This window comes from Chiloscyllium punctatum, unplaced genomic scaffold (genome assembly GCF_047496795.1).
Source record: "Chiloscyllium punctatum isolate Juve2018m unplaced genomic scaffold, sChiPun1.3 scaffold_168, whole genome shotgun sequence".
In the NCBI taxonomy this organism is placed as follows: Eukaryota; Metazoa; Chordata; class Chondrichthyes; order Orectolobiformes; family Hemiscylliidae; genus Chiloscyllium; species Chiloscyllium punctatum.
This window is the reverse complement of record NW_027309902.1, coordinates 517,669-540,314: the sequence shown is the minus strand read 5'-3', so window position 1 is coordinate 540,314 and position 22,646 is coordinate 517,669. Positions and strand designations below refer to the sequence as shown.

Here is a 22,646-nt window from a genome sequence, read left to right as displayed (position 1 = left end):
GAACAGTGAGCCTGAAGTCAGTGGCAGGCAAGTTGTTGGAAGGGATTCTGAGGGACAGGATATCCATCTATTTGGAAAGGTAAGGAATGATCAGGGAGAGTCAATGTGGCTTTGTACATGCACCAATTGTGTCTCACTAACTTGAGTGAGTGTTTTGAAGTGACAAAGAAAATTGATTAAGCCAGGTAGTGAATGTTGTTTATATGAACATTCAACAAGGTTCCACAAAGCAGACTGGTTAGCAGGGTTAGATAACATGGAATGCAGGGAGAGCAAGCCATTACAAAACTGCCTTGAAGGTAGGAGACAGAGGATGATGATGGAGGGTTGCTTTGCGGACTGGAGGCCTGTGAGCAGCAATGTGCTGCAAGGATGGATATTGGGCCCTTAAATAAATGGCTTGAATGTGAATATATGAGGTATGGTCAGTAGGTTTACAGAAGACACCAAAATTGGATGTGTAGAATAAAGAAGGTTAGTTCAGAATACAACAGGATCTTGATCAGATGAGCCATTGGAGCAAGGAATGGCAGACGGAGTTCAATTTAGATAAATGTGAGCTGTTGTATTTTGGAAAGGCAAATCAGGGCAGGACTTATACACTTAATGGTAAAGTCCTGGGGAACATTGCTGAACAAAGAGATCTTGGAGTGCAGGTTCCTAGTTCCTTGAACGTAGAGTCACAGGTAGGTAAGGGAGTGAATGCAGCATTTGGTATGCTCGCCGTTATTGGTCAATGCATTGAATGCAGCTGTTGTAACGTCATATTGTGGCTGGACAGGGCACTGATTGAGGCCCTTCTGGAATTCTGTTTTCAGTTCCAATCTCTCTGTTCTCGGAATAACGTTGAGAAACTTGATAGGGTTCAGAAAACATTTGCAAGGATTTTGCCAGGGTTGGACGGTTTGAGCTTATTGGGCAAGGCTGAATAGGCTGTCTATTTTCCCTGGAGAGTTGGAGTCTGAGCGGTGATCTTATAAAATCATGAAGGGCATGGATAAGGTGAGCAGTCAGGGACTTTTTCCCAAGTTCGGTGGGTCCAGAACTAGAGGGTACAGGCTTAAGGTGAGAGGGAAAAGATTTAAAAGGGATCTAAGGGGCATCTTATTCATGTTGAGGGCATTGCAAGTATGGAGTGAACTGCCAGAGGAAGGGGTGGAGTCTAGTACAGCAGCATTTAAAAGGCATTTGATTGGGTACATGAAGAGGAACGATTTAGAGGGATAAGGGTGAACCGCTGGCAAATGGGACTCCATTAACGCTCTCCGTTATTGGTCAATGCATTGAATACAGAAGCTGGGATGTCATATTGTGGCTGGACAGGACATTGATTAAGCCACTTCTGGAATTCTGTTTTCAGTTTGAATTTTCCTGTTCTGGGAAGGATGTTGTGAAACTTGAAAAGGTTTGGACAAGATTTACAAAAACGTTGCCAAGATTGGAGGATTTGGCCGACAGGGAGAGGCTGAATAGGCTTGGGCTATTTTCTCTGGAGAGTCAAAGACTGAGAGGTGACTTCATGGAGATATATAAAATCACGAGGGGTGTGAATAAGGTGAGCAGCCGGGGTCCTATTTCCTCAGGTTAGGTGGGTCCAAAACTAGAGCACCTGGGTTTAAATTGAGAGGGGAAACATTTAAAAGGGATCTAAAAGGCAACGTTTTCAAGCTGAGTGTGGTGTGTGTATGGGAGGGGTTACCAGATGAAGTCGTGAAGGCTGAAAAATCACAACATTTAAAAGGCTTCCAGTTGGGTACATGAGTAGGAAGGGTTTTGATGGATACAGGCCAATAGCTGGTAAATGGGAATCCATTCGTTTAGGATTCCTCGTTGGCATGGACGAATTGGACCGAAGGTCTGTTTCTTTGATCCTAATAAATTAAGATGCATTCCTCTATTTTGTGGCGAGCTAGCTGAAGCAAACATAAATATCCTTGGAGCTGAGAAGGTGAAGCAGTGATTTCGACCTGGTGCAGATTTGGTTCCAAGGTCTTGAATTTGCAGAGAGAGAGAGGAATTGTTAGCACTGTCACAATTTTTAGTAACTACTTTCAAGTAATTGGCAAATAATACAAGGTGAAAATGTGAATACTATTTTCCTCAGTAAGTTCTGAGCATCTGGAACAGTCTGAACGACACAGATTCAGCAGGTATTCTGAAACAGACTTGGAATTTTACTTTTTAAGGTAAGATTTGGGGGGCCGTGGGCACATGGGAGGGGACTTGGGACCGACTTGCAGCATCTCCAGAGGGAGAGAATACAGCCCCAATGGGCTGAATAGCCCCCAGCCCCTGTGCTCTGTGATACAGCCCCATTCACTGTGAATGATGGAGCTCATCCCAGGGCAGAGACAGGGAGGAACCAACCACTCTCAATCGGCGCCAGCTTAATTAACGACAGCTCCAGACCAATAGGAGAGGTTGTGTGGTCCTGCAGCCAATGGGAGTGAATGAGGGGTGTGGCCAGCAAGACAACACCTGTCCATGAGCTGTGCAGTTGCAGTGTCACTGGGTGGGGTTGGGAGAGACAGCAGAGACTGGGACAGAGGCTGTGGGACCTGAATTACAAACTCCCGGGAAATTAAAACCAAAAGAACTGCAGAAGATGTAAATCAGAAACAACAACCAGGAGGTTCTGGAAAAGCTCAGCAGGTCTGGCAGCATCTGTGATGAGAAATCAGAGTTAAAGTTTCAGACCCAGTGTCCCTTCCTCAGGACAGATATTACTGAGAAAACAAGTCAGTTTTAGTGCAGAAGTTAGTGTGGGGGGAGGATAAAAGGAGTAAACGATAGGTGGGGATAGAGTGAGAAGAACGGTTGGGTAAAGGAGTGGATAACAATCTGTTTGGGGGAGGATGATTAGCTGTTAATGGAGACTGTTAGTGGCTAACTATAGGTAGTGTGTAATGGCAGACTGTGAGAACTGGTGTGTGGGGTAGGGGGCTACGACATGAGGTTGTTAACTTAAGGTTAGCATCAATGAAGTAAACACAATGACTGCAGATGCTGGAAAGCAAATAGTGGATTAGTGGTGCTGGAAGAGCACAGCAGTTCAGGCAGCATCCAACGAGCAGCGAAATCGACGTTCGCTGCTCGTTGGATGCTGCCTGTTCTGCTGTGCTCTTCCAGCACCACTAATCCAACTTATGGTTAGCCACTAGCTGTCTCCATTGTGAGCTGTTCCCCACCTATATCACTCCACGATTGAAGCTGCCAAGGACACGAACCTTTGGAATATCCTCCCTAACTCCCTCTCTCCGCCTTAAAGATGTATCTAAAAATCGTTCTCTTTAATCAACGTTTCCATCATTCGTGAAGCATTTTAGGATATTTGTCAATGTGAAAGGCTCCATACAATGCAGGTAGTTGTTGTTATTGTCTGACCTCAGGAGAAACAGGGATGAGCCCTCTCTCTCTCATACCTGATGAACAGCAGTAAAAGCAGGAAGCACTGAGCATGCTCCAGCCCACAGTGGGCTTCGGATTATTGATGTCAGCGCAGGACCAATAAGAGTGGGGGAAAGGGGGCTAGAGGTGCGAGTTGGTCCTTCAACCAATCAGAATGAATGAGGGGCGGGGCAATACTCAACCACGTGATAAACTTCACGAACAGCACAGTGTTGTTGTGACCAAGGCATTGGAAATGTGTGAAGGTGCAGGGCAGGGGGAAGGAAAAACATATTGACCAGGAAGAGGAGGAAATTTTCATGGTATGGGATGAGAGGTTTTACAGAACTTGGTGCACGTAGTAAAACACAAATTTAAAAATCCCAAATTCTGCACCATTTTCCCTCCCGATAATGCATTTTGCACTCCCTGAAATATCAACTGTGTGTTTCTCCGTCCACAGATACCAGTGATCAGTGCTAAAGCCCGATTGCCTGTGGAGAAGGTGATGTTTGACTTCCTTGTACAGCTACAGTTCGTGTGGTGAAGGTGCTCCTACAATGTGTTTGGGTAAGAGCTGTTATAGATTATTCACTCAGCGACAGTGAAGAATTGACAAAATGTGTGCAAATCAACAACAGTTGTTTTTTTTTATCATGTTTATAATTCCACAGACATATGATTGAGAACTTGTGACATAAGGCCACAGCTGGAGATATTAGGTCAGGTGATCAAAAGAATTGCCAAATAAGCAGGTTTTCAGGAATACCTTAAAGGAGGAAAGCAGGTCTGAGGGGGTTAGGGTGGGAATTCCATACCGTGTTGCCTTGGCAACGGTAGAAACAGCTAGACAGGTGAAGCATTTATTAAACATATCGTTGGGAGTCTGAAAGAAAATGAGTTGTCGAGGTCTCACAGATTGTGTGGTTCAGGGAGACAGGGATGTTCACAGCCAGGAATTACATCAAGGGTGAGAATTTTAAATTGTTGCTTGTTAATAGGAGCCTTTTGATGAATCAACAAGTTTTGGTACAAGTGAGCGCTTGGGCAGTAGGGTTTTAGATACTCTTGAGATTACATGGAAGTTGAATGTGGGAGGCTGGCCAGGAGTGTGTTTGGATCATGAAGTCTGGAGATAACACAGGGATGGACGAGTGTTTCAGTAAATGAGCTGAGACTAGGGTGGAGTTGGGTGATGTCACTAATGTAGGAATAGTGCTTTTGGAGTCGGGCTGCTCCTCCTCCTCCTCATCACTCCCCCTCCCCAGTTCACAGATATTGTTCCTTGTTCTATCTGTCTGTCTTTTCGGGTTATGTCCTTCTCTCCCATTCTGCTACAAACTAATATTTGACCCCACCGTTGTTGCAAAAACCTACTCCATCCTGACTCTCCCTTTCCTTTCTGAATTCCTTGTATTTGGTGTCCCTTAAGGATCTCTCCTCGGTCCCTCCTGTTTCTCACCTACATACTGCCAGGAGGTGACATTGTCCAAAAGCACCGTGTTAGGTTTCACATGTACACTGACAATGCCCAGCTCTCCCTCCCCATCATCCCTCTTCATTACTCAGTTATCAAACTGCTCATCACACTCCCACTACGGGATTGGCTGCAATTTCCTGCAACGGAACATTGCAATGGTTAAACCCATTGCCTTCAGTTGCTATTACAAATCACTTTCCCTTACTGCTGAGCCCCTCACTCTCCCTGGGAACTGTCTGAGGCAGAACCACACTCTTGACAATATTGCTCTCATATCTGACCCCAAGGTGACCTTCTGATCAGACATCTACACAATCACAAACACCAGGAATTACAATCTCTTAAAATGTTGCTTCTCTCCACCTCACCCCAGCTCCATTGCTTATGAAACCCCTGACCTGTGTCGGTGTTGCCTTAAACTTGACGAATCCAAAACAGAATCCGTGATTCTGTGACTGACCCAGAATCTGGTTCCAGACTCCCTCATGATGAGAAACATCCTCTTAGTATTTACCCTGTCAAACTCCTTAAGAATCCTACATGTTACAATGAGATCCCCTCTCATTCTTCCCAAATCCAGTGAGTAAAGTCCCAACGTCTTCAGCCTTTTCTTAAAAAATAATCCCTGCAAACCAGGGTTCATCCCAGTCAATCTTCTGTGAAATGCCTCTGATGAAATGATGTATTTCCTTAAATAAAGGGACCAAACCTTCTGTCATTACTCCAGATGTGGTCTGACTCGCACTTTATAAAGTTCCTCTCAGGTATATACTCCAAACAACTCCCTTTAAACTTGCACAGATGTTGTTGGAAATGCGCAGAAGATCATGCAGCATCTGTGAAGAAAAATCAGTTAAAGTTTCGGGTCTGGTCACCCTTCCTCAGATACGTTAACTCTAATTTCTTTTCACAGATGTTGCTAGACCTGCTGACCTTTTCCAGAAACTTCTGTTTCTCTTCCTGGTTTACAGCATCTTCAGTTGTTTCGGTTTTCATATCCTTGAAACTTGCCATCTCTCTTATAGAATTTGTCATTTCCACCTTGGAAAAAAGATTCACATTTGTTTGGTCTCCCCTACCCTGAGGAAAAAAGAAACCATGGCTAGTCACCCTATCATTGCTCCTCATAACTTTATAAAATTCAATAAAGCCACCTAAAGTGTCCAGTGCTGCAGGGAAATAGCCTCAGCCGATTCAGCCTCTCCCTATGGTTCACGTGTTCCAATACTTGCAACACCCTAGTAAAACCATTCTGAACTCTTGCAAGTTTCCCAACATCTTTCCTATAACAGGGAGACTGGAATTGAAAGCAGTCTGGGGATTCCAAAAGTGGCCGAGCCAATAAACCGTACAACCGAACCATGATCTCCCAACTCCTATACTCAATGCACTGCCCAATACCAGCTAGCATACCGCACACCACCTTCACTGACCTGTCTACCTTCAACCACACTTTCAAGGAACTGTCAACCCACACTGCATGGTCTTTTTGTCTGTCAACACTTCCCAGGAACTTGTCATTCAGAGGTTGAGTCCTATTCTGGTAACATCTTTCTGAAATCAGGGAGACCACAATTGAATGTAATATTCTAAAACTGGCCTCCCCAATGCCCTACTCAGCCACAACGTGCCCTCCTAACCCCTATACTCAGTGACAGAATCCCTACAGTGTGGAAGCAGGCCTTTCGGCCCATGGGACCATACCAACCATCGGAACAGCATTCCACCCTAACTCTGTACCCTACCATTACCCAAAGCTCATCCAGCTAACCTGCGTGTCTTTGGATTGTGGGAGGAAATTAAGAGCACCCAGAGGAAGCCCACGCAGACACACAGGGAGAATGTGCAAACACCGCACAGACAGTGGAATCGAACCAGAGTCCATTTATTGGTCAGCGCATTCCATTCAATGTTAGTGTCCCAAATGCCATGTTCAGCACCTGATCTCTCTGAAACTCTACTTTCCAAGAACTAAGCAGTTGTTCTGAGCTCTTCGGAGGGAATTAAGGTCAGGATGAGAAAACAGGAACTGGGTTGAGTTTTAGATCTACAAATGACTCTCCATCTTTCCACTCTGTTTCTCCCCCTCCCCCCACTCTGTCTGTTCCCCACGCTCTGTCTCCCCACCCCCCAACAGTCTGTTCTCTTTCTCCCCCCTGTCTGTCTGTCTCTCCCCCTACCTCTGTTGGTCTCTGCCCCCCCCCCCCCTTCCCCCTGTCTGTTCCCCTCCTCTCTAAACCCACTTTCTGTCCCCATCTATCTCTGTGCCACCCCTTTCTATCCCCCCCCCCTCTTTCCCCACCCATTTCTGACCCACCCTTCTCGATCCAACCACCCTCTGTCTGCCGACCCTCCTTCCCAGTCCCCTAGTTCTGTACTCCCTCACTGCAGGGCAAATATCTTGTCTATTTACCCTATCCATGCCCAGCCTGATTTTAAAAATCTCTTCAGGTCACCATTCAGCCTCTGACGCTCCAGGGAAAACAGCCTATCCAACCCTGGCAACATGCTATAATTCTTTTCTGATCTCTTTAAAGTTTAAGAACATCCATCTGATAGGAAGGAGAACAGAATTAAATGGAATATTGATTCGGCAACTTTTGCAATGTCCTCTACAGTCACAATATGTCATCCTAACCCCTATACTCAATGCTCTGACTGATAAAGACAGGCAGACCAACTGCCGCCTTCACTATCCTATCAACTTGCTACTCTACTGTCAAGGAACTATGAACCTGCACTCCAAGGACTCTTTGTTTAGCAGCACTCACCAGGAACTTACTATTAACTGTATAAGTCCTGCTAAAGTTTGCTTTTTCAAAATGCAGCAGCTCGCATTTTTCTACACTGAACTCCTCAGCCCATTCACCCATCTGATCCAGATCCTCTTGTACTCTGAGGTAATCTTTTTCCCTGCTACTACATCTCCCATTTTGGTGTCATCTGCAAACTTACTTACAATACCTCTTATGTTCACATCCAAATCATGGATATAAATGGCGAAAAGTAGTGGATCCAGCCCCGATCCTTGTGAGACTCCACTGGTCACAGGCCTCCAGCCTGAAAAGCCCCCTCTCCCTTCTACCTTCGGGCCAGTTCTGTACTCCATGTGATCTAACCTTGCTGACCAGTCTCCCATGAGGAACCTTGTCAAACACGTTACTGAAGTCCATGTAGATCATGTCCATGCTCTGACCTCAGCAATCCTCTTTGTTACTTCTTCAAAAAAACTGAGTCAAATTCATGAGATATGATTTCCCATGCACAAAGCTGTTATTGGTATCCAGGATTTAACTCTGTACATTGGGGTCTGCGTTGCCCAGTTATAGGTGTTAATATTCTGGATGAAGTTCAAGGACGCCAGCATTTTCTCAGTGAGTCTGTATTGAGTCTTGTTCATGTCACCAACACAGGGGAGTTCCTTTTGAAAGGCAGTCCCTGTATCCCTTGCCCACCAGGAAATAGTGTACGTGTCCTTACCTCTGGATCAGGAGGATCAGGCTCAGAGTTGAGTAACAGCATCTTTGAAGAGGCTGATTAGTAAACCTGCCCAAGCCACCAGGCCATACTGTCTCCCAGCTGTCCCTGCCTGAGCCTCCAAACAGACCCTTCCTGTAGTTTCTCTCCTGTCAGACTCTCCCATTGCTCAGTTTGTCCAGGATCCCCTCCTGCTGCTGCACTGCTCCTGTCCCTCACTGACCTGTCCATCCCCCAGTGTTCACCACATTCATTCATTGTTTACAATCTCGTTGTCCCAGTCCTCCAGCCCCGCCCCCTCCACCCTATAGAGACAGCTCAGTGGTTGGCACTGCTGCCTCACAGCACCAGGTACCCGGGTTCGATTCCGGCCACGGGCGACTGTCTGTGTGGGGTTTGTGCATCCTCCCACAATCTAAAGATGTGCAGGGCAGGTGAATTGGCCATTCGAAATTGCCCATAGTATTGATTAAATTAGTTAGGGGGCATAGGTCTGTGTAAGTTACTGTTTGCAGGGTCGGTATAGACTTGTTTGGCCGAAGGGCCTGTTTCCATACTGTAGGGATTCTGATATATTGGGCAGCAGCTGCTGTCAATCACCTGGACTCCTGTATGATCGGGAGCTCGTGCTGTAGGAGGGGAGACAAGTGCATGGGTGCAGTGCTGGCAATTGTGGGATTATGCACAGTATAGGTCAGTGCCTGGGAAGGAGGCTGTGGGTGTGAGGGATTAATCTATCATTAGCAGCTTCATCCCTCTAGGAGCAGGACCCAGGGGAATGGCCCCTCTCTTGCTACCCTGACATGTGATCAGACTATCAGTGGTGCAGCGTTTTGCAGAAAGTTATTAGAACTCTTTTGTGAAGATTCAGGGTTGTTATGGAAAGGGACAAGGATGGGCCTGCAATTAGAATTCTAATTTGGCTCATTTTAGTAAGATGGGTCTTGGCCAGAGTGTGCAGGAAGCTGTGTATGCAGGATGGTTCTCATCAGGAGCTAGGAAACTGGATTCGAAGAGAGAGTGTGTGAGAACTGGGTGTGGAGGAAAGGAGTGGGGGGATTGGTTTGGATTTCAGTTCACAGAAGAGAGAAATTGTGAGACTGAGGTTTAAAGCTTTGGGGGAAACAAGAAAACTACAGTTTAATACTACAATTGTCTTATGAATTTCCATCCTGTATTAACAGTGGTAACTTGTGTGCTCTGTTGTATGGTACTGAAAGGGTGGATTTGCAGATGAGAAATACAAATTGAACTTCATGGTCAAATCTGATAGTTACTTGATCCGTGCCGATCTGAATATCATTGGCCTTTTCATCTGGATGGAAAGGTGTGCATTCTGTCCGTGGGCAAATATTTCAAATCTCAATGTGACTGGAAAAGTACTGAGACACAGCCAAGTCCATGTCAGCGTGGTGAGTATGGAGAGAGAGTTCATTTGTTTTTGAAAGTCTGAAAAATCATGGCACATTTCCCAGGAACAATGAAGCCACAACTTTGCTTTGTAAAAGGACAAGTCTTTAATTAACCATGCAACCAGAAAGACACAAGGATACCTGCACCATGGGGAACACTATGAAAACGGGATTGTTGTAAAGGGGTTCATTCTCGATCATGGATTGTAATCCATTGGCATTGTCCCGTCGGTTCCAGCCCCGCAGGGAAACACTGGAAATATGATGGATGTAATGGAGGTTTCAGTTATTAAACTGTAAAAAGTGCAGAACAATTTACAAGGATGTTACCAGGGCTCAGGGGTCTGAGTTATAGGGAGAGGTTGGACAAGGGAGGATTTTATGTTTGGAGCAGAGGAAACTGAGGGGATTCTTTTCTAGAAGTGTATAAGACCATGAGAGGCATGGATAAGGTGAATGCACTCAGTCTTTTTCCCAGGAACTCAAGGATTGGACGGCTTGATTGGATCAGTTGAAGGTTAGAGGAGAAAGAATAAAAGGGAAGCTGAGGGGCAACTGTTTTACACAGAGGGTGGTATGTATATGGAATGAGCTGCCAGTGGAAATGGTTCAGGCAGGAACACTCACAACAGGTAAAAGACATTTGGACAAATACATGGATAGGAAAGGGTCAGAAGCAAATGGGCCAAGTGCAGGGAAATGGAGTTAGCGTGGATGGACTTTCTGGTCAGCATGGGCCAGTTTGGGCCAAAGGGCCTGTCTCTGCTGTCAGACTCTATGACTCTAAGTGCATTTGCTATTTCTCCCACTAACTCTGTTGGTATCCTGGGATGTATCCCATCAGGGCAATGAGACTTGTCTACCTTTAGCTACATTAGCATATCCAGTTCTAACTCTTTCACGATCATGGTTATTATCTAGGTCCTCACCTTCCTCAGTCTCCTTATCAATTACTGGCATGTTCTTCGTATCCTCCACTGTGAAGACTGACTGCTGTGTGCTCATATTCCTGAACCCTGCTGGATAGGAATAACTAGGCACAGAACTCAGAGAGGTCTTCTTTGAGACTTTATTGATGAGACATGGCAGTTACCTGGATAGTGTACAAGCAAAACACCTTCAGGCAGCATCAAGTAACTCCCCACCTGTCCAATGTACAGCTCCCACTCTTATACCTTTGTGGTTTGGGACTTTGAATAGAGACTGTCTCTCAGTATTATCTCCATGGCAACGGCAGTTAGAAAGTCTAGTTCAGTTCAGCACTTTGTGGTTAAACCACACACCCCTCCCCCACGCCCCTGTGGCTCCCTCAAGTACCTGACAGGCACTTCAGTTTCAGTGGGGCTGTCTGTCAGGATTCTGATGTGGAGGAGCCGGTGGACAAAGTTTAAAAACCACACAACACCAGGTTATAGTCCAACAGGTTTATTTGGAAGTACAAGCTTTTGGAGTGTGCTGTGATTTTTAACTTGCTTAGGATTATCTCTATGGTAACAGTTAAGTGCTTCAACAATTAGAGGCCATATGTTCCCCAAACATCAAGTTCCCCTCTAGCAGTATAAACTGTTATTCCAGCCCTGGGGATAGCTATTAATCACTTTTCTCCCCCAATCCCATCTCGCTTTCTGTTGATCTTTAAAGTTTTTCTAATCTCCATGGTCATTGCCAATCTGTATGCATTCTATTTCAGTTTGATAGACTCCCTTATTTCCTGAGCCACCCATGGAAGATTATTCCTTTTTTCCTAAAGTCCTTCCTTTTCCCTGATATATACTTTTGCTGAGCACTTCAAAAAATTTCTTTGATATTCCCGCACTGTCCGTCAACTTTCGCACCATAAAGTCTTTGTTTCCAGTCTACATTAGCCAACTCCTGCCTCATCCTATTGTCGTCTCCTTTTGTTTAAGCACTGGATCTTGGGATTGGATTTAATCTTCCAACTTTTCATCTTTGTTCTAAATTCAACCAGACTTATCAGAATTCTTTTATCAGATTACGTGGTGAGGCGATGTTTCCTGGGTGTTTTGGTTTTCATTGTCAGTGACCTTGGCTTTGTAATAAAGTACAGGATGGATATTCACACTGCGAATGTACGACGCAATCTAAAACCATAAATCACTGTCTCCCCTCAGTTTAAAATTGCAAAATCATTATCTCCTACACGCTTCCTCACTATCTAAGATTGGAATGCTAATCCACCTGACTATCTGTCATTTTCCGAAAATCTCCTTTGGTGAAGGTGGTGATTTTTGGATTCAGCTTTCCAGTTATTACCGCCTCTCCAAGAACACCCTGCTTTATCCTCAATCATAGAATAGCCTTTATCCACAATCATAGAATAGAATCTCAACAGTGTGGCAGGAGAGCATTGGCCCATCAAACCCCACCAACCATCCAAAGAGCATCCCACCTGGAGCACTCCATCCTTTTAACACTGCATTTCCCATGGCTGATCCACTGAATCTGCACAATCATGGAGACTGTGGACAAGTCCACACGACCCGCCGAAGCGCAACCCACCCATACCCCTACATTTACCCCTTACCTAACACTACGGGCACACACAGAAACACAAAAGGTAGCATGTGTACCTGAGATGAATGAACCTGGACTTAGGAAAATGTGACAACAATCACAACTAGTTAGAATTACAGAATCCCTTAGGCGCACAAAGAGACTATTCGGTCCATCGAGTCTGCAATGACCTGCTGTCCCACCCTACCTCCATAACCCCACATTTAGCATGGCTAACACAACCCACCTTACCTACACACTACAGGCCATGTTAGCACAGCCAATCCATCAAACCTGCACATCTGTGGGAGGGTCACATATTATGTCTAAGTGCTCAGGATTGTGGATGAAGGCTCACAAATACTTGACTCTGACGCAAATCCTCTTTTATTTACAAAATAAAATCTGGGGGAAATTGCAGCCAGACAGATTTCCAATTATCTCATGAGGAAGAGAATTCACAACTTGTGCCCCTGACCCAGGATGCGCAGTGAAGTCACAGAGGTCTGGGAACCATCAGAAATGTAACAAGTTGTGTGCAAGGTGGGGGTGAGACAAGGACAAAAAGACAGTCTGTCACACGGGGGAAGGCAGGAGAAATTAAATTGCAGAAATGGTAGTCCCTCAAGGCCATGGGGAATGGATTTAGGGCTGGGAAAGAAACCAGGAAACAAGGTGAGCAGCTCTGAAAGAAATACATTGAAAAAACAGATTATAACAACATAGAGGGCAGAGTACACAGTCTGAAATTGCTGCTCTCATTGGTGAGTACATAACGCTGTAAAGCCTGGGTCATTCTATTACAGCCAACACATGCAGGATAGGCCAAGTGTCCTCGATCTGTGCTGAACTTTCTGATAAATTTATTCTGACATTTGGAATTCAGGTCGGATGATGTTCATAAATTCTCAAATTGGACTTGAGTTTAATATTCTGGAGAAATGTTAAATCAATCACAATGACCCCATTCTGCAGACTTTAGTCCACAGCCCTGCATGTTCCAGCATCTCAGTTACATCCATGTCCTTTTATTCTAATGTGATGCTGGTTACTGCCTCTGCCAGTCCATCAATGAGTTCCTGCTCCCCACCATCTCTGAGTGAAATGAATTCTCCTCTCCCCTTCTTTCTGGGAATTAGTTTCAATCTAAATCCTCCAGTTTCTGACCTCTCAGTTAATGAATAGCTCATTCCATCCACTCGATCTGGATTCCTCAGCATTTTATCACTTCAATTAAATCTCAGCTCATCCTCCTCAGAAATCATCCCCAGACTATCCAATCTCTCCGCAGAGCAGATATTTTCCAATTGTAGAAACATTCTGATCAATCTCCTCTGTACCCTCTCTGGTGTGATCACATCAACCCTGGAATAAGGGGATCAGAAATGTGGGCAGTACTTTAACCGCAGTCAATTTCAGGGTTACCCTTAATTCTGTTTGCTAAAAACTGCTCGTGTCCTCCCTTTGCTTTTCTTAACTCTCTCTTTAAATCCTTCCTAGCTGATCTGTAACTCTCTATTGCTTCATCTGTACCATTTTGCCTCATCAACACATAAGCCTCTTTCTTCTTTTTAACAAGAGATACAATTTCTGTAGTAAACCATGGTTTACAAACTCTGTGCCAGTTGGGTCACCCCACAGACATTGACTTTCCAAAGAGAACAATCCAAGATTTTCTAACCTCTCCCAATCCAGGCAACATCCTGGTAAACCTGTTTCCACCTTCCCAAAAGCCTTCACCTTCTTCCTATAATGTGGTGATCAAAACGGCACACAATCCCCGAAAGGTGGCCTGATCATAGTTTTATTATCACTCCCCTGACTAAAGAAGGCAAGCCTGCCATTCACCTCCTTCACCACTTTCAGGGATCTTTCAGCTTGCAACTGAAGATCCCTCTGTATATCAGTGTTGCTCAGGACCCTTCCGTTTATTGTACAAATTCCTCTTGCTTTGTGTCTTCCAAAATGCATCACCTCACACTTGTCTGAATTAAAATATATCTGCAATTTCCCCACAAAACTTTCTGACTCATCTCTTTCTTGCTGTATCCTTTGACATCATTCTTCACGATTCACAACTTCAACAGTTTGTGCCATCTACAAACTTGCTAATTAAAACGTTTACATTTTCAAACTTTTCATTTATATATATTACAAGCAACAGATGTCCCAGCTCTGACCCTTGTGGAACAGAGGCACTGGTCACAGACCTCCAGCCAGCAACATACCCCTACACAACTGTTACTGGAAGAAATATCAAAGAGGAGCCTTGAGTTCTGTGCTGAGCACCACGACCAATGTTTATTCAGAGCTCCTTACTAATACAGGATGGGAAAGGTCCCTCTCTGGCTCCCCCAGATAAGTCCAGCATTTTGATGTGTTTACTTCATACGATCCAGTAATATTTTCCCCCTGACCTGAACTCCAGAGTTTGGAATGTCAGCTCGGATATTTCCATGTTTCCTTTCCCAGTCTCTGATTCTCTCAGCTCATGCGGCTGCTTTGCCAGTTCTTTTACAAATGGTTTAACCCTATCCTTGTCATTGCACATCTCCAACCCTCCCACTACCACACATCTCCGGCCCTCCCACTACCACACATCTCCGGCCCTCCCACTACCACACATCTCCGGCCCTCCCACTACCACACATCTCCGGCCCTCCCACTACCACACATCTCCGGCCCTCCCACTACCACACATCTCCGGCCCTCCCACTACCACACATCTCCGGCCCTCCCACTACCACACATCTCCGGTCCTCCCACTACCATACCCTGTGGTATCTGCATAGTCCATCCAGTCACTAATTCAAAGGGGGACTGTCCCGTCCCCTTTGCTGGGGTTGTCCTCAGTTTTATTAGGCTGCTAAATAGTACTCTAACCCATCGCTGTCCTGTCTCTGAGAGAGCCTTAGTCAGACTAGCTTTCAGTGTCTGCGTCATTCCTTCTACTGTCCCAGAGCTCTGGGGGTGGTATGGGGGATGGGATTTCTGTTCAGTACCAAACAGGGCACATAGCTAAAGAGCTATGTTCCCTGTAACATTTGTCCCTTGGTCAGAATCTGCAGGGGAATGCTTCCACCCATTGAGTAAACCTATTTACTAAAACCCAGCAGGACTTCCTTCCCTGGGATTGGGTGTGTGTGTAAAATCCATCTGTAATTGTTCCCATGGGCCCCTGGGTCCCTGCTGCTGCCTCCATTTTATTGCTTTCCCTGGCTCACACTGTGAACAGACTACACACCTTCGACAAAACCTTGCTGTATTTCTCCCTGTTCCAGGCAAGGATTGTAGTGGATCATCTGATATTGCATTTTATCCTCCCCAATATGGGCCAGCCCATGATATGTTTTTAATAATGTTTGTCTTATACAGTGTAGTGGCACTGCTGGATCATCCAGACTCTGACGTGTCCTATTACTGCCCCACCCTTTTCCCATTCCTGTTTCTGCTGTTGTGGGACTGTTTCTGGGAATATCTTTAAACCTTCCTCTCTCACTTCTGTAGCTACGGCCATTGCCATCTCCTCAAATGTCTGCACTATTTCAGTCAGTATTTCACATATAAGATTATTAAAGGATTGGACACTCTGGAGGCAGGAAGCAAGTTTCTGCTGATGGGTGAGTCCTGAACCAGAGGACAAATTTTAAAAATAAGGGGTAGGCCACTTAGAACAGAGTTGTGGAGAAACTTCTTCACCCAGAGATGGTGGGTATATGGAATGCTCTGCCCCAGAAGGCTGTGGAGGCCAAGTCTCTGGGTACTTTCAAGAAAGAATTGGATAGAGTGATTAAGGATAGTGGAATCAAGGGTTATGGGGATAAGGCAGGAGCAGGATACTAATTGAGGATGATCAGCCATCATCATAATGAATGGTGGTGCTGTCTCGAAGGGCAGAAGGGCCTACTCCTGCACCTATTGTCTATTGTCTATTCACCTGCCTTATCCACAAACTTACTGCCCCATTGGTGTGGGGTTTTGACTACCTTGTGAGCTCTAATTCTCATTATTGCTGCTTCACTGGGAAAGTTAGCTGCTTCCACTAACTCTCTGACCTGTCCTTCATGCTCTACGTGCCCACAGACAGGGTGATTTACCCTCACCGAGCCCAGGCTATCACTTGGTCATGAACTATACCAAAGGCATGCTGTCTCTCTGTGTATATGCTGACTGCCTGACACCTGGCTAATGTCCGCGCTTCTGTCAGGGCTCGTGATGGTTCTGCCATTTCTGGGTAATTCTCCAAAAAAGTCCTCCAATAATTAAACAATCCTAAAGTTTGCCTTATCCCCTTCACAGTGTGCGGGTGGATAGTTTTGAAATCATGGTCTTTCGTTTCACTGGGATTGTCCCCCTCCGTTCCTGATATGATCTTCCTGATGTGATGTCCCAGGTACATCTCTCCCTACCTTCCCACGCTCTGTGGGTTAATTTTAAGCCCGGCCTGCCTGACCTGACCCAATACTCTATGTAATATCCGGATATGTTCTTTCTTCACCAACTGAGGCAATGAGGTGTTGGTAAGATTAAATCGATGCACTCCATCAGCCATATATCGGTGGGATATACTGGAATATTATGAGGTCCCTGAGGTAACTGGATCCAGGTCTACTGCTTTCCTCAGACAGTAAATACTAGCTTATTCTGACCGTTCTAGGTCCACAGTAACCCATTCACAATATCAAGGGCTGAGACTGTATCCTGTTGCAATTTTAATCCATTAAATAAAGTGGTGTGGTTCACTACTGTAGGATACTCTTTAGTGGCAGATTTACTGAGGGAGGTCTAATCAATAGTGAGGTGGGATGAGCTGTCCGGCTTCTGTGAGTTAGTCTGGGATACTGTTGGTCTGACTATTCCCTGCTTCTCTCAATCTGTTACTGTCACAATTATTGCCTTCTCAGCCCCAGCTTTAATGGGATCCAGTTTGGGTGGGGAGTGAGAGGGCCCTCGATCTTTACAGGATCTACAGATAATAACCCACATTCCTGTTTGAGTTACCCGCCCTGCTGTTTGGGTCCTAGCTATAACTCCCCAGATTCTGAGACTGTTCCAGTCTCCCTGCAAGGTAACTACTCTGGAGATGTCGCCTCTCCTTTGCTTCCTGTCCTGGGCCTGGCCAGATTGTACCCATATTAGAGTTTGTGCCTCTACATCAATAGTTGCTCTGAACTGTTCTAAAATGGCAACTTCCAGAATGGTCCCTTCCTCAGTTTCACACTCCCATATCTGAATATATTTTGCCATATCGATGATCTGCATTGGGACAGATTTATTTCATCCAGCTTCCTTGATTCCCTCTCCAACTGCTCTCATTTTAGTAATTGAGGGGTGAGGGGCAAATCCGTTTCGGTAACTGATATAGATGCTCCTTTTATTAATATTTGTTCTGCTGGTTCCCAAACACAGCGTCAATGAATATTCATGTGCCTACGTGAACACAGGCACACACACAATGTGAACATCTATCTCCCTCTCTCTGCCTACGTTCCTTGTCTATGTGCCCTTTCCTGCTTCCCTCGTAACATTGTGGGTCTGGTTACCCTCCCTGTACTGCAGTACCCTCCCTGTACTGTACTACCCTCCCTGTGTTTCTGAGTTTGTCCCAGCTCTCATGGCCCAATTCAGAATGTGATCAGAATGATCTCCCACTGGCAGTCCCACGTTTATAATTACAGTTAAATAGGGTCCCATGTCATCTGTTAAATACATCAAACCTATTTCATCATCACAGGTTGGGGTTTGGTAATCCCCCGTGGTCCTTACACACCTCAGGCTTCCTCTCTGTATGAGCCTCGATAATACCCTTGGTTCCCTGAGACACCAAGGTTATTTTAGCCCATTCAGTCTGTCCCCTCCCCAGTGTATCCCTGTAATATCTGTGAATGCCTGGAGGCACTCATCGGCTGTGCACTGGGGGGGGCTCAAACCCTCACCCACTCATTGCAGAGACAGGTTCTGCTGTACACGTCCGGGCATCTTGGCATCAAGGATTTTGGCCTAACACCATCATCGGTGAGACTGTACCTCAACTAATTCATCCATATTGTCCCAATAAGGCCCGTTATTACCATTTCTCTATCAGGCTGGGTGTTAACACACCAACATCTGTTATTCAGCAGGTGAACGGTTCATGTTTGGTTTCTGTCAGTTCCCTTTGTTGCTCCCTACTGTCTGTCCAAGTTGACCTTTGATGCCCAGTGGTGCCACAGACACGGCCTTCTGGACCTTATAGGGCGGTGGGTCATCCCACCCATTGTCGTCCCTCTGTCCATACGTGGATGCTTTGTCATCTAACCCGTTCCAGTCAGTGTCACCATCCTCACTGCCTTCTGAGGACAGCGGGGCACTCGGTACCTCCCCCACTGTAACTACCACCTGGCCCTTTGGCTTTAAGGCCTCACGTCAGAGAGCCACCACCTTCACTTGTTCCTGTTTCCCATAATAATTCAACACATCCTGTCATTCCTGGAATAACACAGAGCAAAATGTGAATTTGGTTTTACTTGAAATATTAATAATTTGACATTCACTTTACATATCTTTAAAGGTGAAAATTCTACTCTGATTATTTAAGTGAATTTAACATGATCATACAGTGAAAATAACCCTCATAATCAACGATAATGAATGAACTGAATAATATGTGATTATTTGTACAAGTTCTTGCATTGAAAATTCAATTTTATTTAATGTTTGTCACCCATTACACCATGGGCATTGTTATTAGGGAATAAAGTAATGGAAGGATATCAGAGAAAATAAATAGACTTGAATTTTAGCTTCACTGGAATAATGAACCAAAACAATATTTGGAAATATGGGTAAACTACATAACAAAGTTTCCAGTGTCATTATTGACGTGAAAACTATTTTAGTTTGCTAGTTGTTTTGCACTAAGAATAATTGGAACTGAATTGTGATTATGAATTGACCATTTAAAATATATTTTAAAGAGAATAGTCATATATATTTTTTGGAGGAAATTAGGAAAGTAAATAAATATGTATACATTGGTATTAATAGTTTTAAAATGTTTAGAAGTTGACTGGGATTATTTGATTGAGAGAGGCTGCATGATTATTAAGACTAATTCACCTTTTTCATTGCATTGTTGGTTTCACTAGAATCTGTTGTGGTCTAAGCTCTTGTTGTGTGCAATGGACTGTCACTCATAGCTTAATTAACCTGCGAGTCCCTGATCAGGTTTCCTTTGTCTGTAAGACAGTCTGTAAGTTTGGGGCACACCTGCTTTTCTGAGGGGAAACAGAGATTCTTTTCAAAGGAAATAAGTGGCAGTTCTCACTGAGAATGTTTTCTACCACACACCATAAACAGGGAAGGGTTTTTCTGAAGAATTTCATTGTCTATCTATAAACTGATGGTACCTGTGTTTGTCAGTTTGTGGAGGATTCAGCACATTTGTTCTGAGCTGTTTTTATACAAGCAGTTGGCTCATTCTGTCTTTGCCAAAAATGTTGTTTACTTTCCCCTTTTACTGTGATTCTGCAGGTTAGAATATTCTGAGAGTCAATAATGTCCAATAACTGAACATTGAATGATTTTGACTCTAACAGAGCAGTGGCCTTCTTTACAGCTCATTATTCACTTTCCATTTCCTGCTTGTGTTGAATGTTACAGAAACAGGCTCTGAGCAATGTTTCCATTCACTTGTATTGGAGTCACTGTCAGCCACGTGGTCAGTCAGTTTCAGGCTGATGGATCAGTTTCTCTGTCCTATTAGATGGTGGTCACTTGCTCAGTTTCCGATGGCTCACCTGACCGTCAGTCCATCAGCTGCTGAAACCCTGCATCCAGCATTTGTTCCCTCTCACAGTGACTACTCCAATACAGTCCCAGCTTGTCTCCCACATTCACCTCCATATACTCATGATCACCTCAGATTCTACTGTCTGTGTCCTTGCAGCAAGTTGTGTAAGACACCGACTTCAGTTTTAACCTGATCTATATTATGTTCAGAAAGATCATTTCAAAATGTGGTTCACTGCTTCTTCAGGACCTTCCTGAAGAAGGGCTTATGCCCGAAACGTCAATTCACCTGGTCCTTTGATACTGCCTGACCTGTGCTTTTCCAGCAACACATTTTCAGTTGTAATTGTAGTAACCAGTTAATTACAAGTTACTGACAAAATATTTTAAGAGAAGCTGCTATTGGTGGTGGAAATGCTGCTGGTTGGTATAAAAGAGGGCTGGGGTGAATACTGTACTCGGTTTTGATGAGAAAGTTGAGCAATGTAAGATTCTTTTATCTTTGTTAATAAGAGGCAGAGATTGTAGCTAGGACATCCACAAACATCTACCCTCACCACCACTGATGTTCAGTAGCAGCAGTGCCAATCAAGCGGGCTGCTTTATTCCGATGGTATCAAGTTTCTTGAGTGTTGTTAGGGCTGCACTCATCCAGGCAAGTGGGAGTATTCCATCACACTCCTGACTTGTGCCTAGTAGCGTTTGGACAGGATTTCAGGAGCCAGGAGTTGAATTACTCTTGTAGCCACTGTGTTTATGTGGTGAGACCAATTCCGTTCCTGATCAATGATTATTCACAGGATAATGTTGATAGTGGGTGTTCAGTCATAGTAACACCATCGAATGTCAAGGGATGGTGGTTAGGTTATGTCTTATATGTGATAGCCTGCATTTGTGTGGCATGTATGTTACTTGCCTCCTGTAAGCCCAAGCCTGGATATTGTCCAGATCTTGTTGTACTTGGACTTGGACTGCTTCAGTACCTGAGAAGTAAATTATTTATTAACACTAAATAGTCACGAGATTATGCAAATTCCTTTTTCTATCAAATGTCACGGACTGTATCTTATGGTCACTCTCCTATTCACTTTCATTATCTTTTTATTTTCTTCTTAATTCAGACACAAATGTTTGAACATCGATCAGTATAAAATTACATAAATTAAAATCACATAGCATGTTTCGACAAGTAAACTAATTGAATGAAATACATTACTTCTGTATTGTCTGCATTTTGACAAAAAATAATTCTCTTCAATAACTATTGAATGGCTCATTTATTGTCCTCAATCCATCAATCTAAGTATTATATTTCAGTCTTCAGTTTACCGATCTTAATGTACGTCTAATCAACATCAGAGCAAAGTGATTTTAAAATATTGAGTCAATTTATTTGTTCAGAATACAACATTTATTAGGAATTCACTATCCTTATAATAATTGCAGAATAATTTGTTTGTCTTTCTAATGTGTTTCGTCAGATCCATATATTATTTTAATCCATATTTTAATTTAATCCATTGAAACAATGCGATTGTTTTCAGGTTAACTATCCCACAATGGAACCAATCATTTTGCATGCAAAACGCTTTGTAAACTGACTTTTGCTGTTTTGAATAATCACAGTAATCTCAGCCTTATGAATTCAGAAAACTGGAACGACTTTTCACTGCAATAATTCCTGTTCATGTCTGCACATTGCACAGTCATGTAGCAAAATTAAATTTCTCCTTCTTACAAGTGTACTGATAGATTTTCGAAAATCTAAGTGTTGCTCTATCTAATTATTGTTCAGTTCAGTAGGGGGTATAAATGTGTAATAATGGCTCAGTACATGAAGTAATGTGAAGATATTGCAATGTACAAACTCACAATGATTGTGAATATCAATTTTTATTTTAACCATGGAAACACAGTTGAATTGATTAAATTATATTTCACTTCAATGCTCACATTCATTGTATTTCTAATCACAATAAGAGCAAACTATTTCATGTGACAAAATTATTTAAAATTCATCTCACATTTTTATGGATACAAAATAGAATTAACACCCGTTTGTTCTTTCCTTGACCAATCACAGTGAAGTTTGAATTGTAGAATGCTAGACTGATACAGCACGGAAACAGGCCATTCAGCCTAACTTGGCATTCCGGCCAAGTTTCCTAAACTAAACTAGTCCCATTTCCCTGTGTTTCTCCCATACCCCTTTGGACGTTTTCTATCCAATAAACTGTCCAAAAGTCTTTTAGATGTTGTAATTGTACCAGCCACTGCCCTTCCTCTCACAGCTCATCCCAATATGTGAAAAACAGTGTGGAAAAGTTGCCCCTCAGACCCCTTTTAAATCTTTCCTCCTCACCTTAAAAATTATTTACACCGTAGAATCTTTAAGACTGCAAAGTTATTAAAAGTTGAGAGGTATTTAGAAGCAGCATAATACTTTATTCATACTTTATCGGTGTTCAAACATTTGTGTCTGAATTAAGAAGAAAATAAAAAGATAATGAAAGTGAATATGAGAGTGACCACAAGATACAGTCCATGACATTTGATAGAAAAAGGAATTTGCATAATCTCGTGACTATTTAGTGTTAATAAATAAT

General features: G+C 43.8%; 1 long non-coding RNA gene across 4 annotated transcripts in view; it reads left to right on the top strand.

Moving 5' to 3' along the window:
* The window catches only part of LOC140471854 (uncharacterized), an 85,441-nt gene that overhangs the window by 55,505 nt on the left and 7,290 nt on the right, over nucleotides 1-22,646 (top strand). For 3 of the 4 annotated variants that reach the window (XR_011957223.1, XR_011957221.1, XR_011957220.1), the window contains one exon: nucleotides 3,851-3,957. This is a non-coding gene — a long non-coding RNA (uncharacterized lncRNA). Of the gene's footprint in view, nucleotides 1-3,615; nucleotides 3,711-3,850; nucleotides 3,958-22,646 lie in introns of those variants that run through there. The other variant, XR_011957222.1, reaches the window with a different exon arrangement.